The 22,114-nt window shown below is 32.4% G+C and overlaps 1 pseudogene; it reads right to left on the bottom strand.

Annotated features, from left to right (window-relative positions):
• Positions 1-21,337: 21,337 nt before the first annotated feature.
• LOC149533282 (putative UPF0481 protein At3g02645) lies at positions 21,338-22,065 on the bottom strand (annotated as a pseudogene).
• Positions 22,066-22,114: the final 49 nt, after the last annotated feature.

Below are 22,114 nucleotides of genomic sequence, written 5' to 3'. Positions count from 1 at the left end.
TAGGAATAAAAACCTTTGACAATAATGAATGAAACAATATATATCAAATACAAATTATGCATATTATACCCAAGGTCAAAGGGTAATTTAATAACTTATGAATTAAATTGAATATGTGAAATTATACTAATTGATATTTCACATAAAATCATCACCATATTTCATTTTCAAATCTAGTATCCTTTTATAACTCAAATTTATATTTTAAAATTATCATTTTATTCTTAAGAACCTTGTATCCACCACACCATTAAAAAATTATATATTATGAATGTAATAGGACATTAATATCTTATCAATAAAATATTGAGAAGATATTTTTATCAAAAATAGTATTGACAAGATGTTATAAATTTTTATTAGAAACAAGGATATGTAAGGGATTAATTTCTATTGTATTTAATAAGATACATAAGATATCAAATAATAAGACTATAAGGTAAGTATGCAAGTAAGAAGGATAATATACCAGACACATCAAATCATACAACAGAAAAGGTATGAAGAAGTGATTTTCTAATCTATAGACCCCTCTAGCATCCAGATATATCAAACATGACTCTTATCTTGAGATCATATATATATGTCTAAAAGTAATATTTGATGTTTTAAATAAAATAAGAATGACTATTAGAAGGTAGTACTTATCAAACCAAAATTAACAATATTAATTTCTTGTTTATCATAATAGGTTGATCTCCAATCCAAAATAAGTGAACTTGGATACTTCCATAAACACTGTTAATCCATTTTGGTCCATCAAATTCCTCAAGATCCATAACATGTATTATATTCAAGTTTTTTAAAAGCTTAAATTCATCTTTACATGATCTATCTTTGTTTTAGATTTCTCCCAAACCATGGCAGGCATTAGAGTTCTAATATATTCAAACTTATTGTGAATGTAGGCCTTAATATCTTCCACATGAAAGACATATTGAAGAGTTTTAAAAAAGAAACCCTTAGGTTTTGGATAAAATTGTTCAATTGTGTGTTATCTTAACAAATATCATATTAATTATCGGTCAGAGTTTACCAAGCTCAGTTGGTCAGGAAGGAAAAAGATAGAGTCTATCGAGCTCAAAAGGTTAGCAAAGTGAATTATAGAATCTATTGAACATTTCTGGAGGTTACACTGTGAAGACATTTTCTACTGAGCTTACTCAAGTGCTGAAGGCTTTTGTGGTAGAAATTAGTTTCTACTAGGCTCAAAAGGTCAATGGAGGAAAGTTAGTTCTTATCGAGTTCACTTAGTCTCCAAAGGATTTTGCAGAGTTTGCAGTGTTTACCGAGCTTCACTTGGTTAACACTAGAAATCATTTTTGGAGTAGTGTTTATCGAGTAGGGTCAGCTAATGAAGGATTTAATTATTTTAGGAAATAAAGTTTAATTGTTTCATGTAATGTTTGTAGTTGACTAATGTATGGTTTATTGATAAATGTAACTTTTAAATGAGCCAAATTGACAATTTTTAATGTATAAATAAGAGGTCAACTTGTGATTTCAAAAGTATGGATGAATGAATGAAGAGCATGCAAATGAGTTGATTGTGTGAAGAGGAAAAGTGACTAAATTTTGAAGAAGGATTAGATATCCTTGAGGAGTAGCAGAGTTGTATTTGATCAGTGAGGATCTATTGAAGCATAGTAGAGATCTATATCAACAAAGTTCAGTTGCATCTTGTTTAGGTCAATTATTATTACTTTCTCACCATGTTAGCAGTAATTCCCAAATCTCTTAATAGAGTTGGTCTAATAACCATTTTGTAAATCATCTAACAAGGTGGATAGTTCTACTGAATTATTATAAAGTCTTGTAGAAAGGCCACTCCTAGTAGGGTGATTAAATCCTCTAATAGGGTCACAACTAGCAGTGTGTTTTGTAACCTTTAACAGGGTTGGCTCCTAATAGGGCTTACTTTAGAAGAGTGAAAATTGATAGCTAGTTACTTGGTGGTTTTTTCCATATTGGATTTCCATGTTAAACTTGGTATCGTTTGTGTTCATGTTATTTCCTTTTGCATGCATGTTAATAATTGTGAATGTTTAAAGATCAGTAATAAGTTAATCTACCGAGTTACAACATTTTTCTGTGTGGCTACCGAGTAATAGTAGTAATTAAGTTTTGAGACATCTAAGGGATCTCTAAATTGTTTTTGTAGTAATTGATTTGCCCCTCCATCTTAGTTACTCCATCTATAATTCTAACAATTGGTATTAGAGATTTTGGTGCTTGTAGGAAGGATTTGAAGGATCTAAGTTAAAGATCAAGATGTCTTACAAGAGGGAAATTCCAAGGCTTAATAGGGATAACTTTTTAGCATGGCAAGGTCTCATGAGACTCCATCTGGCTTCCATTGGAGATACAGGATTGAAATATTTAGATGAAGAATATGTAACTCCTACTGGCACATTATCTGCAAATGACATTGCTGAGAAAAAGACTCATAACACCATGATGATAGACATTGCATCTGCCCTAAGCTATGAAGCATTTGATGATGTCAAGGAATACAAAACTACCTTTGAAATATGGAATAAGCTGAAAGATATCTATGGAGGAGATGATAATGTAAGAAGAGCCAAAGAAAAAATTTTAAGAGGTTAATTTGATCAAATGAGGATGAGAGAGGATGAAAACATTGCAAAATATGTTGAAAGAGTCAAAGAAAGTTTTAGTGCAATCAAAGCTTCTAGAGGAGACATCAAGGAGGAAACAATTATAAGTAAAGTTCTTAGAGAATTACTTCCTATTTATGTAATTAGAGTTTCTAAAATTCAAGAAAGATGTGAAGCAAATCATAAGATAAATTTAGAGGCTATAGTTGGAAGATTGACTATATTTGAGCTAGATAACTATGATAAATATGTTCCAGCTACCAAGAACATTGAATCAACATTTCAAGACAAGCTTTCACTCAAGGAGAAAGGCAAGAAGATAAAGGATTCTTAGTCAAAAAATGAAGAAGAATTAGAATAGAGTTTAGATAGTGATCTTAAGGTGGTTGAAGCTCTACTAGCAAGGAAATATTAAAGAGGCAAAGGGAAATACAAAGGTAGGGTTCCTCTAATCTATTTTTCTTGTGAATAAATTGGACATATTGCTACTAGGTACCCAAATAAGTAGAACAAGGATGAGAAGAAAGGTCACAAGTGCAATGGCAAGAAAGACTTCAAATCATTCCAGGACAAAGGTAAGAAAACATGTTTCATGGCTGAAAATTCTAATAATTCTGATGATGAAGAAGAAGAAATTGTTTACATTGCTATGAAAGATGAGTCTAATAATGATGAGGAAATGGCACTTATTTCTCATGTGAGAAAAAATGATACATGGATCATAGATAGTGGTTGCTCTCATCATATGACTGGTGATAAAACTAAGTTTGAACATTTTGAAGACTATGATGGTGGTAGTGTGAGGTTTGGTAATAATGAACCTTGTTGCATAAAAGGAAGAGGAAGAATCTCACTAACCAAAGAGCTTGTATGTGACAATGCATATTGGGTAGAAGGACTAAAATACAATCTGTTGAGTGTGGCACAACTACTCAATAATGGATTCAAAGTGGAATTGATGCATGGAAAAGAAAGACTACTAGATGACAAAGGAAAGCTGATTAGATCAGGCACATAGACAAAAGGTAACTTGTTCTATCTTGAACTTGGTGAATGCACATGTTTCATTGCTCAAGTTGAAAAAAGTTGGTTATGGCATAGGAGGTTGTGTCAAGTGAACTTTGATAACTTGGTGAAAATAAGTAAATTTAGAAAAGTAAGGGGCATTCCTAATATAAAGAAACTTGAGGTTGGTCTATGCAAGAATTGTCAAATTGGTAAGATGGGAAAGACTAGCTTAAAAGTAAAAACTATCAGTCTAAAGAAGTCTTAGAAATTGTGGATACTGATTTATGTGGACCTACTGGAATTGAAAGCTATACTGGTGAAAAGTTCTTCATTCTTTTTGTTGATGATTAGTCAAGAATGATTACTGTCATGTACCTAAGAGAAAAATTAGAAGCATTTGAAAAGGTCAAGTGGTATTTGGCTAAAGTAGAAAAGGAAATAGGAAAAAGAATAAAATGCTTGAGGTCAGATAGACGTGGTGAATTCATCTCCACTGAATTCAATAACTTTTGCATTGAAAGGAGAATCAAAAGATAGGTATCAGCCCCTAGAACTCCCGAGCAAAATGTAATAGCTGAAAGAAGAAACATATCTATCATGGACTGTGCAAGAACCTTAATGATTGAAAAGAGTATTGCTATCAAATACTGGAAGGAAGCTATCAACACTATAGCTCATACCTTGAATGAAGTACAGCTAAAGAAGGACTCATTCAAAACCTCCTATGATTTGTGGTATGACTATAAACCTAATGTAAGTTACCTAAAAGTATTTGGAAGCAAATGTTACATTTTGAAAGAATCTAGAAAAGGTAAATTTGAAGTGAAGGGTGATGAAGGAATATTTTTGGGATATTCTTGCAAAAGTAAAGCATATAGATGTTTGAACTTGTCTACTCACAAAGTCATAGAAAGTGCACATGTGAAAGTGAATGAGTTTGTAGAAAGAATTGAAGAAGAAAGAAAAAGGGAACCAAAAGACTATAGGAGATTTGTTTTCATTGAACTTGATATAGTGCTAGATACACCTATCAATCAGGAATCTTCTACTCCTGAGTCTTTAGTAATTGAGTTATAAGAAGTTCAAACCGAGTTGAAGGAAATCGAGTCACATTCAGATGCTATCGAGCCAATGCCTACCAAGTTTAAAGGACCTAAGCAATAGAGAAAATAGCTAGAACCTAATGTTGAAGTGAAAGAGGATGAGAATGCAAAGCATTCAAAAGGAAAGGAACCTATATTAGCTAAGTATTTCAAGAGACATCATGTACCATATTAGATCATTGGAGACAAATCTAAAGGAACTATGACAAGAACTAAGTTGAAAGGTACTTGTTTACTTGTTGATTTTGAACCTAGAAGTGTCAAAGATGCATTAGAAAATGAAAGTTGGATTGAGGCTATGAATGAAGAAATAGAGTAGATAGAGAAAAAAAATGGACTCTTGTATCGAGGCCTAACGAAATAAATGTGATTGGAACTAAGTAGGTATTCAGAAATAAGTTGAATGAAGATGGTAAGGTGTCAAGGAACAAAGCTAGACTAGTATGCAAAGGATACTCGCAAGAAGAAGGAATAGATTATGGAGAGACATTTGCTCCTATTGCAAGATTGGAAGGTGTCAAGACCTTACTTGCATATGTTGCATACAAAGGATTTAAAGTTTATCAGATGGATGTCAAGTCAACATTTCTCAATGGTATACTAGATGAAGAGGTTTACATTGAGTAGCCTAAAGGTTTTGTTGATCTAGACAAGAATAAAATAGTCTTTAAATTACACAAAACATTGTATGGTCTGAAACAAGCTCCTAGAGCATGGTATGAAAGATTGCATAACTATCTTATTCAGATTGTTTTTCAAAGAATTAATGATAACACTAGCTTGTATATCAAGGAAGGACTGGACAATAAGATTGTTTTGGCAAAAATATTTGTGGATGATACTTTGTTCATAGGAAATAATGATCTTTGCAAAGAATTTTTAGAGAAAATGAACAAGGAATTTGAAATGTCGATGTTTGGTGATATCAAATTCTTTGTTGGTCTTCAAATTTAGTAGAGTAAGAATGGCATCTACATCACTCAATCTAAATACATCAAGGAGATACTAAAAAAGTTTGGCATGGAAGACTGCAAACCAATTGGGACTCCTATGTGTACTAGATTGAAACTTACCAAGGATGATGAATCAAAAGAGGTAGATTAGACATTGTATAGATCTATGATTGGAAAGTTGCAGTATGTAGTGCATACAAGGCTAGATATTGCCCTTGTAGTTGGTATTGTAGCAAGATTTTTAGAAAAAAAAAGAGAAAATCGCATGATGGCAATCAAAAGGATCATTAGATATTTGAAAGGCACTAAAGATTATGGATTATGGTACAAATTTGGAGGTAATCTAAATTTAAAAAATGTTTACTGATGTAGATTGGGCAAGAATGTTGTTAATAGAAAGAGTACAAGTGGAGGATCTTTCTTTGTTGGAAAGAGGTTGGTTTCTTGGACAAGTAAAAAGAAAAATTGTACATCCCAATCCACAATAGAAGAAGAGTATGTTGCAGCAATAGTAAACTATTCTAATATTGTTTGGTTCAAACAATTATTGGAAGGTATGGAGGAAATCAAAGAACCAGTGGTTATGTTTTGTGACAATACAAGTGCAATCAACATATCCAAAAATCCAATGATGCATTCAAAAACCAAGCACATTGCAATAAAGTATAACTTTGTTAGAGAATTGGTGCAGGAGAAGAAGATTAGATTAGAATACGTCCATACAAAAGAAAAAATTGCTAACATATTCACAAAGCCTTTACTTAAGGATGAATTTTTATATCTAAGAGGTAAATTAGGGGTCATTCCCCTATTTGAAGCTCACTAAAATGAATTTTTAGTGATGCATCAACAGATATCAAGTTGAAAATCTTTCAGTTGATGTAGAATAATCATGAAAATATTACATATGAATCAGTACATAAGGTACATTGTTCTTCATATTTTTTGTGTTGTCTTTGGCATATGTTGTCAAAGAGGGAGAGTATATTGTCATATCTTTCTAAAATTTGAATATATTTATGAAGAGTTTAATTTTTGAAAAGAACCTATGCAATTCCTTCATAGAGGGATATTACTATGTTTGAGAAGATTGTGGAATGAAATGTAAGAGGGAGAAATATTCTGTCAAGAAAAGACTTATTTTCAAATTTTATTTTGCTAAGACATGTTGTGTTGCCATCAATGCCAAAGAGGGAGATTTTTGGATACAATTGTTCAATTGTGTGTTGTCTTTGATGTTACACAAATGTCATATTAGTTATTAGTTAGAGTCTACTGAGCTCAGTTAGTCAGCAAGGCAAAAGACAGAGTCTACCGAGCTTAGAAGGTTAGCAAAGTGAATTACAAAATCTACCAAGCATTTTTAGAGGTTACACTATGAAGACAATTTCTATTGAGCTTACTCGGGCACTGAAGGCTTCTATGGCAAAAATCAATTTCTAGTGAGCTCACAAGGTCAACAATGGAAAGTTAGTTCTTACCAAGTTCACTTGGTCTCCAAAGGATTTTGTAGAGTTCACAGTGTTTACCGAGCTTCACTTGGTTAAGACTAGAAATCATTTTTGGAGTAGTCCTTATCAAGCAGGGTCAGCTAATGAAGGATTTCATTATTTTAGGAAATAAAGTTTAATTGTTTCATGTAATGTTTATAGCCGAATGATGTATGGTTTATTGATAAATTTAACTTTTAAATGAGTTGACTTGACAATTTGTAATGTATAAATAAGAGGTCAACTTGTGATTTCAAAAGTATGGATGAATGAATGAATGCACATGAAAATGAGTTGATTGTGTGAAGAGGAAATGTGAGCGAATTTTGAAGAAGGATCAGATATCCTTGAGGAGTAGCAAAGTTGTATTCAATCAGTGAGGATCTATTGAAGTAGAGTAGAGATATGTATTGGCAAAGTTTAGTTGCATCTCATTCGGGTCACTTATTGTTACTTTCTCACCATGGTAGTAGTAATTCCCAAATCTCTTAATAGAGTTGGTCTAACAACCATTTTGTAAATCCTCTAACAAGGTGGACAGTTCTACTGAATTGTTCTAAAGTCCTCTAGCAAAGCCACTTCTAGCAGGGTGATTAAACCCTCTAACAGGATCACACCTAACATTGTGTTTTGCAATCTTTAATAGTGTTGGCTCCTAATAGGGCTCACTTCAAAAGAGTAAAAATTTGTAGCTAATTACTTGATGGTTTTTCTCATATTGGGTTTCCACATTAAATCTAGTGTCTCTTGTGTTCATGTTATTTACTTTAGCATGCATGTTAATAATTGTGAATGCTTAAAGATCAGTAACAAGTTAATCTGCCAAGTTACAACATTTTTCTATGTGGCTACTGAGTAATAGTAGTAATTAAGTTTTAAGACATCTAAGGGATCGATGAATTGTTTTTGTAGTAATTGATTCACCCCCCTCTCATTTACTCCATCTATAATTTCAACAGTAGGGTCATTTTCTTTAATTAGATGGATATTTCTCAAACTAATATTTAGGTTTACTTTTAGAAACATCACAAATATAGGGTTTCTCTATGACTATAGAGCTCAAAATAGTTGTTAAACACTTCTAAATAAAAATTAAAGTATGTATAAATGCCTTAATTTATGATATCGAACTAGGATTTTCTAAAAAACCCTCAAAATTATTTCACACAGTACTAAATATCCTTCTACACTTTTTTTGTGCATTAAACAAACGTAAGTGGCAAAAAATGAGATGAATTTAGCCATTAAATTCTTGTAGAAATTAAATGTCATAAATGAATTAGTTTTCACTTCACATAAAGTTGATAAATTGATAAGACATGCTTAAACTCTTGGAAATACCATATACCATCAAACAAACTTTTATAAACATGGATCTATACTATATCCAACAAATCTAATATAGCAAAGCTAAGCTTGTATAGTGTAACACTATAGTTTTTGGATCTAATAATTTTATGATGAAGTTCTCTCCATAAGGATAAGGTTACCAATGAAGTTAATGATGAGCATTAAGTGTTGGGCACTAATTCTCCTTTGTGTACTGCAACATTCTACTCTTTTTCATTCAAAACATTACCATATTCATTGTTACATTCCTTCAAAAATATTGCATTTATGTTCTAATAAGTACTCTAACTAGCATTATTGTGTCCTCTTCTATTATCATTATTTCTTCTAAGTTTAGGTTCTCTATTATCAATAAATCTATAAAATCTATAGTATCTAGATGTATGCCCGAGATTCTTTAACTTATAACATGTAATAAAAGAATCTATATACATTTGTCCATTTTGATTTACTCTCAATCTAAAATCTTTGGCAATGGGTTTAAAGTTATTGCACTTGTAAAATGTAACACCAATAGATCTAACATATCTTTTTCCAAAGGTCTTCTACCGTTAATATTTGAAAGATTTAATTTTCTCTTCCATTAGTTCATTGATTTGATCTTGTTTTGCACTTGTGTGATTTATGTCCATAAATCCAATAATTGAAACAATAGTCATTAAAAGGAAATAGATTAGCATTATATTTTACATATTTCTTCATGTGTGTCTATATTTGTTGTATACAAAACATCTTCCCTTAAATTTGTTCATCTTCTCTTTAGCTTCTTCATACCAAGTTTTTTTCGTATGATGATCTTGAATAGATTTATCTTTTAGTTCTTTAGAATATTCACCCTGATGATATATAATACTTTTCATATCTCCTTCAAGTTGTTTCTACATTAATGGCTCATCAAGTTTGCCACTACTTCAATACAACCTCTTAAGATGTAACTTTCTTTTTAAAAGCTCATCCTTAGCAATATTAGTATACTTATCAAGTTCTTGATACTTAGTCTTTGAATCTTAAAGTTCAAAATTTTCCTTGCTAACTTGTGTGTTCAAACCTTTTCATTCTTCTATCTTTCTTTTTTATATTTGCTTCAAGTTTCTCTCTTTGTGACTTTCCTTCTTCGATTTTCATTCTCATCTAAAGTGATGTATTCACTAATTTATGTTTAATTGACTACTTTTTTCTTTTGTAGTTTACAAAATAGATCTAATTCAAGATTTTATTTAGGATCCTTCACCTATTTAGCTATCCTTATTCTTTTTATCCTTGAGATATCAATCTGGTCTTTAAAATAATCGATGTAATCTTATTCATCTTTAAGCTTTAGCTCCAATATTTCTTTTTCTTCATTAGCTATGTCTAAATATTTAAGTGCTACTTTAAAGTTGCATTTAAAACTATATATATCCATCAAGGCTCTCCTCAAGTTGTAAGACTTCTTTTGAGGAATTAGGCTATGATTAAAAAAATAAAGATTAGACAATACTAGGGGATGGGAGTTGAATCAATATTACAACACTTTTGCACTTATTAATGATCTCTAAACTTAACAATAGAGATCCACAAATAAAAATACAGAAAAATAAAGCACAAATAAATAAGGAACATATAAGATCGTGATTTTTTTGGAGGAAACCCTAGACAAGGGAAAACCCCAATGGGGATCTAGTATTCACAACTATGTAATAATATAAAGATACTCTAAATTAGGATTTATTGACCCTATTAGGGTTCATTTAATACATTTAGTAAATTTTTGTTTACAAGAGGATTTCATCTTGTTAGAAGCCCCAACCCTATTTAGAGTTGTATTATAATATGAGCTTGCTACTCAATGAGAGCTTACTATCCAAATACAAAATGTACTAGTTACAACACAAAAAATGATTATTTTGACATCACAATATCTTATTTGTCCACCATATAGGTTGTATCTAAGTTGACTAATCATCAATGCTCACAACTCACCATTAACATAACATTACAACATAATTACATAACATTATTATATCACATCTCATGCTCAAATGTGACATCTAACTTACTTTATATATTTTAAAATTAATCTCCTAGTCAGCTAAAAGAAACTATCTTCACAAAATGAGTGGAACAATATGCAAGGCTTAATATCTAAAACATATGTCATCCTTACAATGGTTAGTTATTGAATTTGTAAAACAATTCAACTCTTGAGGCCAATTTACCTGATTAACAAAAGAAATCTTTAATAGTTAAGACATTTTCAGTAATATTAACATGATTCCTTTGATTGAATTTTTGTTTCATAAAAAGAGAGGTGATTCCTTGGTGGTAATACTAATCATTTTGTTTACACAAAAAGAGTCTAAGGTTTGCAGATTTATATTATATTTTATATAAGTAGAATTTATATCTAAGATGTCTAGTAATTAAAGGTTTCTCTATAGTGCCATAGAACCTACAATAAATCTTGGCTAAGATATTCTGCTCTGCCTATGATAAAAAATGCCAAACTCCCTCCAGCCCACAAAAAATCCACGAAGGAAATTCTTGCAAAAAAGATGGAATCAAAACTCTTGTGGCTAGAGGAATAATTGGTAGAGTTCTTCTCCAACTAATGCCCAAAAATGACACTAGAAGAAATTCCAAACTAAACAAGATGGAAGATTTGCAATAAATACAAAAAATAGGTTTGAAGTTTTTAATCATGTCGCAAAAGAGCCTTGCAACCAGCAATAGATCAGAGGGCATAAATGTCAAAAGAAAGAAAATATTGCTAAAGACCCCATTTCAAAGATTCCTTTCACTCACACAGAGGTAATTGAGAGGCCAACTCATCATTTCTTCATCGTTGAACAATTGGACAATCAAATCCAAATCTTTAATTTAACAAAATATGCCCATCCGAAGCCTCTCAAATCTTTGCTTAATTCACAAGATCCATTACACCCAGCAACACCTCAGGTGGGAAGGCCTTAATCTAGGCCAGATTCACCAGTTTCTTACATCCCCCCACGTCATAGAATCAACAATAGATCCCCTTCATTTAACCCTAGCCCACCTCTTAGTTTGATCCTATGTAAAATACAGGATGAGTTAGTTAGAATTTTGAACAACAAAGTCAAAGCCTCCAAGAATAAGCGTCTAAAGGGAGGAATCTTTACTATATGGAATGGCTTGTAGAAGGAGTTCCCTGTTTTATCTGACTGGCTAGAGGAGAATTGCAAGGATCAGGTAAGTATCTCCTATTTCTCGGATAATATTCTATTTTTACAATGTTCAGATGAGTTTGTTAAAAAAGAGTTTCTTTTAGTATTTGAATGTTTTTTCAATGGTCATTGTGTTAAATTTATAGATTGGTCTCATAATTTTAACATAGAACAAGTAGAATGTTTTTTGTCTTCCTAGTTTATTTTTCCTTCTCTCCCTCTAGAGCTTTGTCATGAAGATATCATGAAATCTATAGGGTTTGCAGTAGGAGGGGTCAAAGGTATCAATGCTTCTTTTTATTATTGTAATAATGTCAAGATGCTAATCAATGTCAGTTTTAATCATCCAACTGAATCTAAGAAGAAATTTATAACCAAAAAAGCATCATGCGATATTATCTTTCAAATATACTAAGGGAAAATAGTGGATATATTAAGATTTGATGAATTCCATAAAATTATGCCCAAAATCCTTCCCCTTACCTCAAATTTTAGACAAAAATTTCCCTGGATGAGAATAATGAAGAACAAAAGACTTAGTGCATTGGAAGAACATAATTCCCCAACAAAATATCAAATAGTTCATGATGATCAGAAAGATGGGATGAAGTCCAAAGCCATAGATAATAGATTACTAGGAAAAAGAAGGCTTAAATTTGTAATAGTTTCTAATCTTAAGGATTATAAAAAGATGGGTTTGGATGACATATCCTTAAAAAGGTAAAAAGGAAAAAAGAAAAAGGATGCAGAAAAAAATGGCAAGGATACAAGAAAAAATGAGATTGGAAAATCTGACATATCACAAAAGTAGCAAATAAATAGTAATCAAGAAGCTAATGTCACAAAGGAGCTTACTACACCAATTATAAAGACCATAGATAAAGAATCAAATCAAGAAATAGTGATATATAATGCTCATTTAGACCACAAAGAGGTATGCAATGGAGTGGGTGATGGAAGAGTGTGGAATCATTCAGAAATAGATATCAAAGAGGGTTCTTCAACATAGGAGAATCCAAATGAGTCAGCAAGGAACAAAGGAACTAATATACAAGGAGAGTCACAAATTAGAGCTTTAGAACCATTAGAGTTCCATGATTTAGGTGATGTAGAAAATGATCTTCTTTTTTCCTCACCTAAGATTAGGATGGAAGAATTATCATCAAGGACAAATAACAAGATTTTCAATAGCTGGCAATTGATATAAACGCTAAGGTGGAGTATCCACTCCTAGAATCAAAGGTACTAGCAGAGCCTCTAAATTCTAGCAGATACCTAATGATCATTCCACCTCACCTTTTACTCCAGTGGATGACTAGTCAGAAATGTGGATTGAGGATAGAAATCCAAAAGAATCTATTATCAAAATATTTCAGCACTTTCTAAACAAGGATCTAAATTCTCCTCTAGAGGTGGGAGTGTTAGAGGTAAGTGATAAAATTCTAGAGCAACTATCAGAGGAACTTATACAGGTCTTTGATTTTGATAACATAAACAACAACACTACCTCTCAAAAAGAGAAGTTGGTACAAAAAATCATTAAATTGGGTGGAGAAGATTACATGGCTGATGATCTCCAAAGGGATATATTAAAGATTGAGATGGAAGATAGTTTAATAAAGCAAGACAAGTAGATTGGGACCAAGATAAAAATAAGTTAGGAAAAGGATAGGACAAGTAGAGGAAATTTGGCAGAACTAGTTCATGATGGTCTGGAGAAGGATGGCCTCGGGGATAAGATATGCAAGGAATTAGAAAATGAAGAGTTTGAAAGAAAAGGGGATACCATGTCTCCAATAGCACAAAACTTGGGTGAATATTAGTAAGAGCTTATCTTACATATGAATTAGGAAGGTTTGAACTCTCCAATTTATGGTAAGCCTAAAGGAAAAAGAGGTAGGAAATTGCTAAAGGAGTTACGAGAGACTAAAGGACTATCTGGGGAATAGAGGAAAATTGATGAACTTCTATACATGGGGAAGGGGAAGTTCCTTCCCAAGGCACCATGAGGATTACAATTTGGAATGCTAGGAGACTAAATGCCCCTAGAAAAAAGAGGCTAATCAAACAATATCTAAAGAATTTTAATTTAGAAATAATTTTAATACAAGAAAAAAAATTAAATAAGTTAGAAGGCACCAAATTAAATAACATGTTAGGTATTTGGGACTCAGTCTTCCTAGAGGCAATGGGTGCATTTAGTGGCTTAGGAGTTATTTGGAACTTGAAGAAAGTAGATTTGAAGTATCTAGTGAATAGTAGTAATTGGCTGTGTGTCAGTGTACAGAGCTTAAAATCATATATGAAATTTATTCTTATCAATGCGTATGATCCTAATAGTATAACAGGGAAAGAAGCTATTTGGGATGAATTAAGTACGGTTTTAGTAGAGCATAAAGATAGTCCAATTATTTTGGGGGGTGATTTTAATACTATTTTAAGTTTGGATGAAAAAGTAGGAGGTTCACAACATCTGACAGTATCATCTATAGATTTTTAATTATGGATTTATAAATATAGCTTGTTAGAAATCCCATTAAGCAATGGTATATTTACATGGAATAATAAAAGAAAGGATAATGCTTATATTATGGAGAAGCTTGATAGATTTTTTATAGTAGGTAATCTCATAGCTTATAATAAGGATTTCCAGTCCTCTATCCTACCTTATGCAGGATCAGATCATTTCCCTATATGCATGGAGATACTTGAACCATCTAAACCACCCAGAAACCCATTCAAATGTGAAAAGATGTGGTTTCAAGATCCAAAATTTCTTGAACTCATTAGGAAATGGTAGAATCAAGTGAGCTGTGAAGGGTCTAAAATGCTCATTTTTATTTCTAAGCTCAAACTACTGAAAGAAAACATTTTAAGATGGAACAAAGAGCACTTCAATAATATTTTCAAAGAAAAGTTGGAGATTGAAGAAAAACTTAAAAATCTAAATCCGGACATTATAAAAGATGGCATTAATTATGAGAAATATATATTAGAAAAAGAACTTCTCATGAAATAGGAAGCTATCCTTTCAAAAGAAGAGACCTTTTGGAGATAGAAATCTAGGGAGAAATGGTTCGATGAGGGAGACTATAACACAAAATATTTTCATAATTCATCTATTCATAATTGATCTCTAAAGAAAATTATTGGTATCATGAATCCGCTGGGTTTGTGTACAGAGAACCCATAAGAAATAACATACATGTTAGTATCACATTTTAAAAGTTTACTCAACAACTATGAAGGATCAAATAGGGAGGCCCAGTCTTGAATGCTTAAATTTACTCCAAAACTGATTACACTTGAAAATAACAAAAATCTAAATAGACCAATAACTTTGGAGGAGGTTTGGATTGTGGTCTTTAACACGAACCCAAACAAATCTCCAAGGCTTTATGGTTTTTAGGCCTTCTTCTTCCAAAAACATTGGGACATCTTAGGGGAAGACCTATGGAGAGTGATTGAAGTATCTCAGAATAGTGGTTCCTTGCTAGCAAAATTCAACTATTCTTTCTTTACCTTGATCCCTAAAAAGGATGGGCCAGAAAACCCTAGTGACTTTCACTCTATAGCCTTGTGTAATACCATTTACAAAATTTTCTCAAAAGTCTTGGCTAATAGGCTCAAGGTTCTCATGCCAAAACTAATCTCTAAAGAATAGATAGGTTTTCTTCCAGGGAGATTTATCTTGGATGGCATTCTTATAATTCAAGAAACTATTCATTCAGCTTCCATATATAAAGAAGCATGTATATTTTTTAAGCTAGACATATAGATGATATAGATATGGTTGATTGGCATTTTCTTTGCAAGGTTTTAAAAGCTTTCGACTTTTCACATCAATGGATTAATCTTATCTTCAAGTTTATCTCCACCCCTAAGATTTCTAATCTAATAAATGGGATGCCTGAATGCTTTTTTGAAATTTATAGGGGTATTAGACAAGGAGATCCCTTATCTCCCTCCCTTTTCATTATAATGGTTAAATTTTTCAATAGAGTAGTCTCTAATGCATATCTGAGACAGAAGATCTCCAGAATTTTTGTAACTAGAAATCTTCCTAACATAACCCATCAACAGTCCATAGATGATACCATTTTACTTGGAAAGAGCTCTATTCAAGAGGATTTGGGTTTTAAAAGTATTTTATAGTCTTACATGGAAGGTGAACAAGGAAAAGTCTAAGATATTCTTCTTGAATACCTCCCAAAGATGGAAAATCAGATATGCAAGATTATGGGATATAAAAAGGGATTGTTCCCATGCAAGTATTTGGGTATTTCCTTTTAGAAGAATTTGAAACATAGAAAAGTTTGGTAGGACATGATTGGAAAGGTGGATAAGAAGATTGGAAACTAGAAAAACAAATGGCTCTCTAAGGCTGGCATGTTTACTAAGATTAGATCGATCCTTTCGCCCATTCTAATCTTCCCTATGGCTTGTCTACCTCTCTTTAATTGGATGTCCAAGAGATTTGAATCCAAACTTATGAATTTTCTATGGAAAGATAAAGAAGATGATAAGAAACTCGTCATTATTAAATGGGATAATTTATGCAAACCTAAAGATTGTGGGGGTTTAGGGATTAAGAAGCCATAGTGGCAAAATGAGGCTTTGGGAGCTAAACTTGTTTGGAGGTTATATCAAGAATATGATCACAAATGGGCTAAGATCTTATATTATAAATATTTGAATCTGATAGATCTGGAGTCATTGTTCAAAATGAAAAGACTACCTAAAGGTTCATAGTGTTGGAACTTTATGTCTAAATGCCAAAAAATTATTAGTAAATTTTTAACATGTGATGTGGCAATAGGGGACAAAGCCCTATTTTGGGAAGACTCTTGGAATAGGCTTCCCCGAATTCAATCCTCCCCCAACATTAATAATCTTAGACTTGGGTTGACATTTTTGTGGGGAAGTAAGGTAGAGGATTATAAAAACAAGGATGTGTCAGATGGGGTTTCGTGATGGAGGTAGCATTCCTTGGATGGGTTAGATTTTGATCTAGATTGAGTCATAGCCTTTGAAAAGATAATCCCCAATAGAAAAATTAAACAATTTGAAAGGTCAGATAGTCTTATCTATGTTGGATCAAAGGATGGTATATATAGTGTGAAACAAGGGTATAAGGCCATCATCCACTCTCAAAAATGGAATACAGTTGAGATTCCATTAAAGTTATCTTAGGATGTTGCATGTCTTCCTAAGGCTAGTTTCTTTTTATGGATTGTCCTTCAAAATAGAGTTTTGATTATGGATAGATTGTCAAAATTTGGCATTATTGGCCCTCATTTGTGTGTCCTTTGTAAACATAGTAGTGAAGATGTAGATCACCTATTCCTTAATTTTCCTTTCGCACTCAATTGTTGGAAATGGATTAGGACTCAACTCGAATGGACAACTCCTTTTCAAAATTCCCATAAGGGGCTTCTTTGCTCATGGCCTACAAATTTGCCTTGTGGGGTCTATAACAAGCTCTTGAATATTTTCCCATCCATAGTGGTATGGGAATTGTGAAAGGAAAGAAATCTTCACATTTTTAAAGGAAAATAACTGAATATAGATAGGTTTTTACTTAAATTAGAAGCATCAATAGTGGAAGTGTTGAATGCTAATCTTAGGAAAACCTTTAATGAAGAAGGGTCATTCTCCTTTTGGGATGGGCTCATGAAGAAGAATTGGTCTAATCTTATCAATTTGCCTCTGGTATATTCGGCAAGCAATAAGGAGGCAAGGGCTAATTGTAAATGGGTCCCTCTTCCTCTAGGATGGCATAAATTAAACTTTGATGGTACCAAAGAGGTAATCTTGGAGTAGTTGGAGTCAAATGCATCATAAATCATGAGGGTGGCCATTGGATAGAAAAGCTAGCATCTCCCCTTCCTCCCTCTTCTAATAATGTGGCAGAATTAGAAGCTCTTGAGAGAGGTTTACAACTTTGTTATAAACTAGGCCTATCCAAAGTTTCCATTGAAGGTGACTCTTAGATCGTCCTTAACACTATTAGATAGAAAAAGACTCCTAATTGGGTGTTGAACTCAAAGCTCCAAGAAGTTCTAATACTATTGGAAAAATTTGAGGAAATCCAAATTAGTCACATTTTTCAAGAAGACAACTCACTAGCAGACGGGCTTGCTAATAGAGGTGCGGATGGAGAAATGATCTTGATTTATAATTTAGATTAACTAAACTACTATGTAGTAATATTGTTATTAGGACAAGTCATAATTCATAGTTTGTTAAGATAGCTAAAAAGACTTAAAAAAATTTATAAGTGCAAAGGTGGTTTCTAGCTCAATTCTTTTTAAGTCCCATCAGTTTTAATCTATCTTCATCAAGATTTTCTAAAGTGGTGTGAGATTTACTTTTAATGTTATAATCCTGCCACCTCAAATTTTGGATTAACTTTCCATAATTAAGAGATCTTGGATGGATATCACTAAGATTGTATTTAGAGCTCTAAAATTATGAAGGTCGAGTACGATGAGTTGGTATACTCTCACATGTGAGGTGTTATTATCAGCTATCATGCCTGTATGTGATCATGGCTGATCATACACATTCATGGAAAATTAAGGAGGCACATTCCAAGAATGTAGTATGAAGAAAGGCAGTGAGAGAAGGTTTCTGGAGACTTTGTCAGGCTTTTACTGAGCTTCATTTAAGATTTCTTTCTTTGCATTTCCCTTTTTGCCTAGGATGGAGACCAACATTCATGTATTTCACTCGACAGAGAACATGACCATGGCTTTCTTAGGGAAATTCAAGCTTGAGAGATGGAGCCATCTCTTAAGAGCAATAGATGACATGAATCACTTTGCTATTAGTAGAGCCTTAAAAGAAGTTTTTGATTATATAGCTACATGGAGGACCAATAGCACTATCATTGGTTCTTTTATTAGGATTATCGTAAGGGAAAATATTGGTAAAGAAGAAATAATAAGGCTTTGATTTGATATTTTCAGCCTTGTGTGGAGGAAGGGACTTGAAAAGGTTGTCCATAGCATCGATGACAAATTTAGAATCCCATTACTTGAAAAGTACATGGGTCTTCCTTTGGGTGCTACAGATTTGGAGATGGCCCCTTGTCGGCAATCCCACACCATCAAGGAAAGCTTGGCCTTTTACAAGGAATGGCCATGCATGGAGGCTGGTGTCAATTTCCTCTTTCATTGGCAAGGGATTATTGTTGAGGATAAGAATGAATGGGTCTTAAATTACCTCAAATTGTTCAATGCATATGTGCAGCTAGGTGTGGCCTTTGATAACTTTAATGCTCTAGATTTCTACATCCTCAATTCAAAGAAGATGAGCAAAGCCAAGATAAATTTCAAATTACCTCTGAATGTTGGCATGGACAAAGTAGATGATGTCCCTGAGGTGGTTATGGTAACATGGAAAGAATAGGAGTGGGGTAGGGCTATTAATTTTTTTCCCAATTATAGGGTCTGATATGTATGTATTCTGATGTATAAGACTATAGGTAGTGGGTTTTGGGTATTTGTACTAGTCCTAGAAATAGCTTAGTGTTAGGCATTCTAAAGTAATCTTGAACTATGTAGCTCTATGTCTGACATATACTCTTGTTTTACTCATATTACTTGGCTCAATTTTGGGCTTTTCAAGAGTCTCGGGATATGTTTTGTCTGTTTATAGGTTTTGTTTAATATGATCTAAACTTAGTATGTTTATAAAGAATAATTTTACTTTATGCTTGGTTGAGACTTCTCATGTTTAAAAACATATGCCATTGTGATCTAGTGGAATATTGATTGAATGGTCTTTTGAGTCTTATCATACTTTTACTGCATTGATTAAGAATAGGTTTTCAATTTTTAGTAGCATTTTTCTGTCTCATTCTGCCATAGGCATTCAAATATGGAATTAGGACTTAATAAGTAGGTATGAGAACTTGGATAGCCGCTAGGATGTTTTGCTTCAAAAGATTTGGTTTATGTGTAGTTCGAATCTCTGTAGTAGGTAGGAGAACATGAATAAATTTTCTTATTACTAATGTGACCCTAGATCTTTTTGTATATTGTTATGCTTTGTGTTTAGATTTAGATCTAGGCTAATGACTATTGCTGAATTGATATCAGGGTGATTATAATGATCCTAATTTATCGATTTACAATCCATCATGGTGATTTTAACGATCCTGATTGTAACCCACTTTGATTGAATGGTCTATGGAATCTTATCATCTTTTTCAGCTTTGATTAAGAATAGGTTTTGGGTTCTGTTCTTAGAATTTTCATGCCTCATTCTATAATAGGCATCTAAATATGGAATGAGGACTTAATAAAGTAGGAATGAGTAATTGGATGATAGCTGGTATGTTTTGCTTCATAAGATTTGGGTTTATGGTGAGGTTCGAATCCCTGTGTTAAGAAGGAGAACACGACTGAATCTTTAAACTAGTGTGATCATGTTCTTTATTGTATATTTTATGCTCTAGGTTTAGATTTAGAAATAGGATACCATCTACTTCTGAATTAGTATCCTTATAATTTTAATATTGTTGCACTCTGACAATTAGATGTACGTGGTTAATTTTATATGATCCAAGTTAGTAAGTTTCCCTAATAAGACCTATGGTGTCTGCTTTAGCATAGATAAAAAATTTATTTATTATTTCAACAGTGTGGTTGATCTTTGTAATCAATTATGTTAAAGGACCACCTAAAAATGTCATTGCTTTAAGGTCTTTGGAGATTTTTCTTCTATACAGGTATTTTGGTGGTCTTGGAGACTCTACACAGGCTCCGTAGACTTAAATTGTGGGAGATTATATTAAATAGTTTTAGTATTCATGGGAATGCCCATATTATTTTCTATAATTATTATAGGGATGGGGGCATGCCACTTTTTGATCTAGTAATTTACTTTATTATTTCTTTGAGACTCAGTGGAGATGGTTCCTCTTTAACAATCATTTGCACAATTTGGGAATTGACTTAACTCTTCTAGTCAAAAATAGGAGAAGATCTACATTAAGGAATTTTTATCCATGGGAATGCCCATGCATATTTTGTAATTGTTAAAAGGATGGGGGTATGACCCTTGGAACATGTAATAACACAAGCTAAAAGTCTCAGGAAAGACTGGAGGTTTTCTTCTTCATTCTTTCCTACTAGTGCCTGTTTGAATGGAGTAACACTATGTAACTATAATCTTTTTTATAATAAATTGAATCAAGTCTTCAGTTGTTTATTGATCAAAAAGAAAAAAAGAAGAAAACTAAAGGTTTCTCTACCATAATTTATTGACATGCTATATTCTCTTATGATGATAGTAAAGAAGATTAGCATAAGTGGGCAATGTCTAGTAGAAGGCTTAAATATAAGTAGATAATATTATCTTATGTTCAAATTGAAAAATAGAAACATGTACTTTGTACATTATTGTTAATGACATTTCTATAAAATAATATAAGAAATCCTACTTCAAAATCAATAAATTCTTTAAGATATGATCCATCCCTATAATAACAACCATAAAATGTTTCTAGTACATATCAAAGCAGCTAGATTTCATGCTCAAAAAATTGCCATGTTTAGATATGCATCCTAAACAAATTAAAATGAATATAATAATTCCTAAACTAAAATTATCTATGAAATCATACTAAGAGTCAAAATAAGTTTTCATGGTACAGATGGTTTGCAAAAGAGTCAGTACTAAAAGTATGACTACTGCCGATAAAGAGATAATATACCATGGTTTTGAGTAGTGTCTTCTCCTAAGCTCGATAATCCACACATTCAGTTGGCTAGTGTATTTTTGGTTGATCAAGTCCAAAGTTGGTTGAAAATCATCATTGGTGGTGATTTTGAAGCCTAAATCATTGAATATTTGAGCTACTTCTTCATCAGTTCCCAGATAATTCTCAATGATACCTGCTCTTTGAAATAACTCTACATCCTCTTTCAAGTTGATTAAGCTATCCATTATAACCATGTTGAGGGAAATTACTCATTCTATTGCAGATTTATCATGCCTTTGACACTCTTCAAAAGCCACTAGGTTTCCCAGGAATATTTCTATGTAATTGTCAACAGTGATTTTAGGAAGAAAATATTTACTATTTTGGAAACATTTATATTTGAACTCAAATTTTCCTTTGGCACTAAGTTGTAATTTAATTCCAGCCTTTTATAATTTATATGCTGAAGGTATCTTATTTGTTCAATAAGAATGGTGGAACAATCCCAACCTTACCCCTCTAAAACAAGCAATGACATTTGGAATAGCAATGCAATTAGAAGTGTTGTAGCGAGTTTTACATTCCCAACAATTATTATTAGGGTACCATGTACAATCATGAATAGAATTTGAAATCTACTATCACCCATCTTGATAAACTCAATAGATGCAATGGACAAATTTGAATATGTTTCTTAA

The sequence above is a fragment of the Cupressus sempervirens genome, chromosome 10 (assembly GCF_028749045.1).
Source record: "Cupressus sempervirens isolate cs-2001-9-10 chromosome 10, ASM2874904v1, whole genome shotgun sequence".
In the NCBI taxonomy this organism is placed as follows: domain Eukaryota; kingdom Viridiplantae; phylum Streptophyta; class Pinopsida; order Cupressales; family Cupressaceae; genus Cupressus; species Cupressus sempervirens.
Note: the sequence above shows the minus strand (reverse complement) of the source record. Positions and strands in the feature narration are given on the sequence as shown.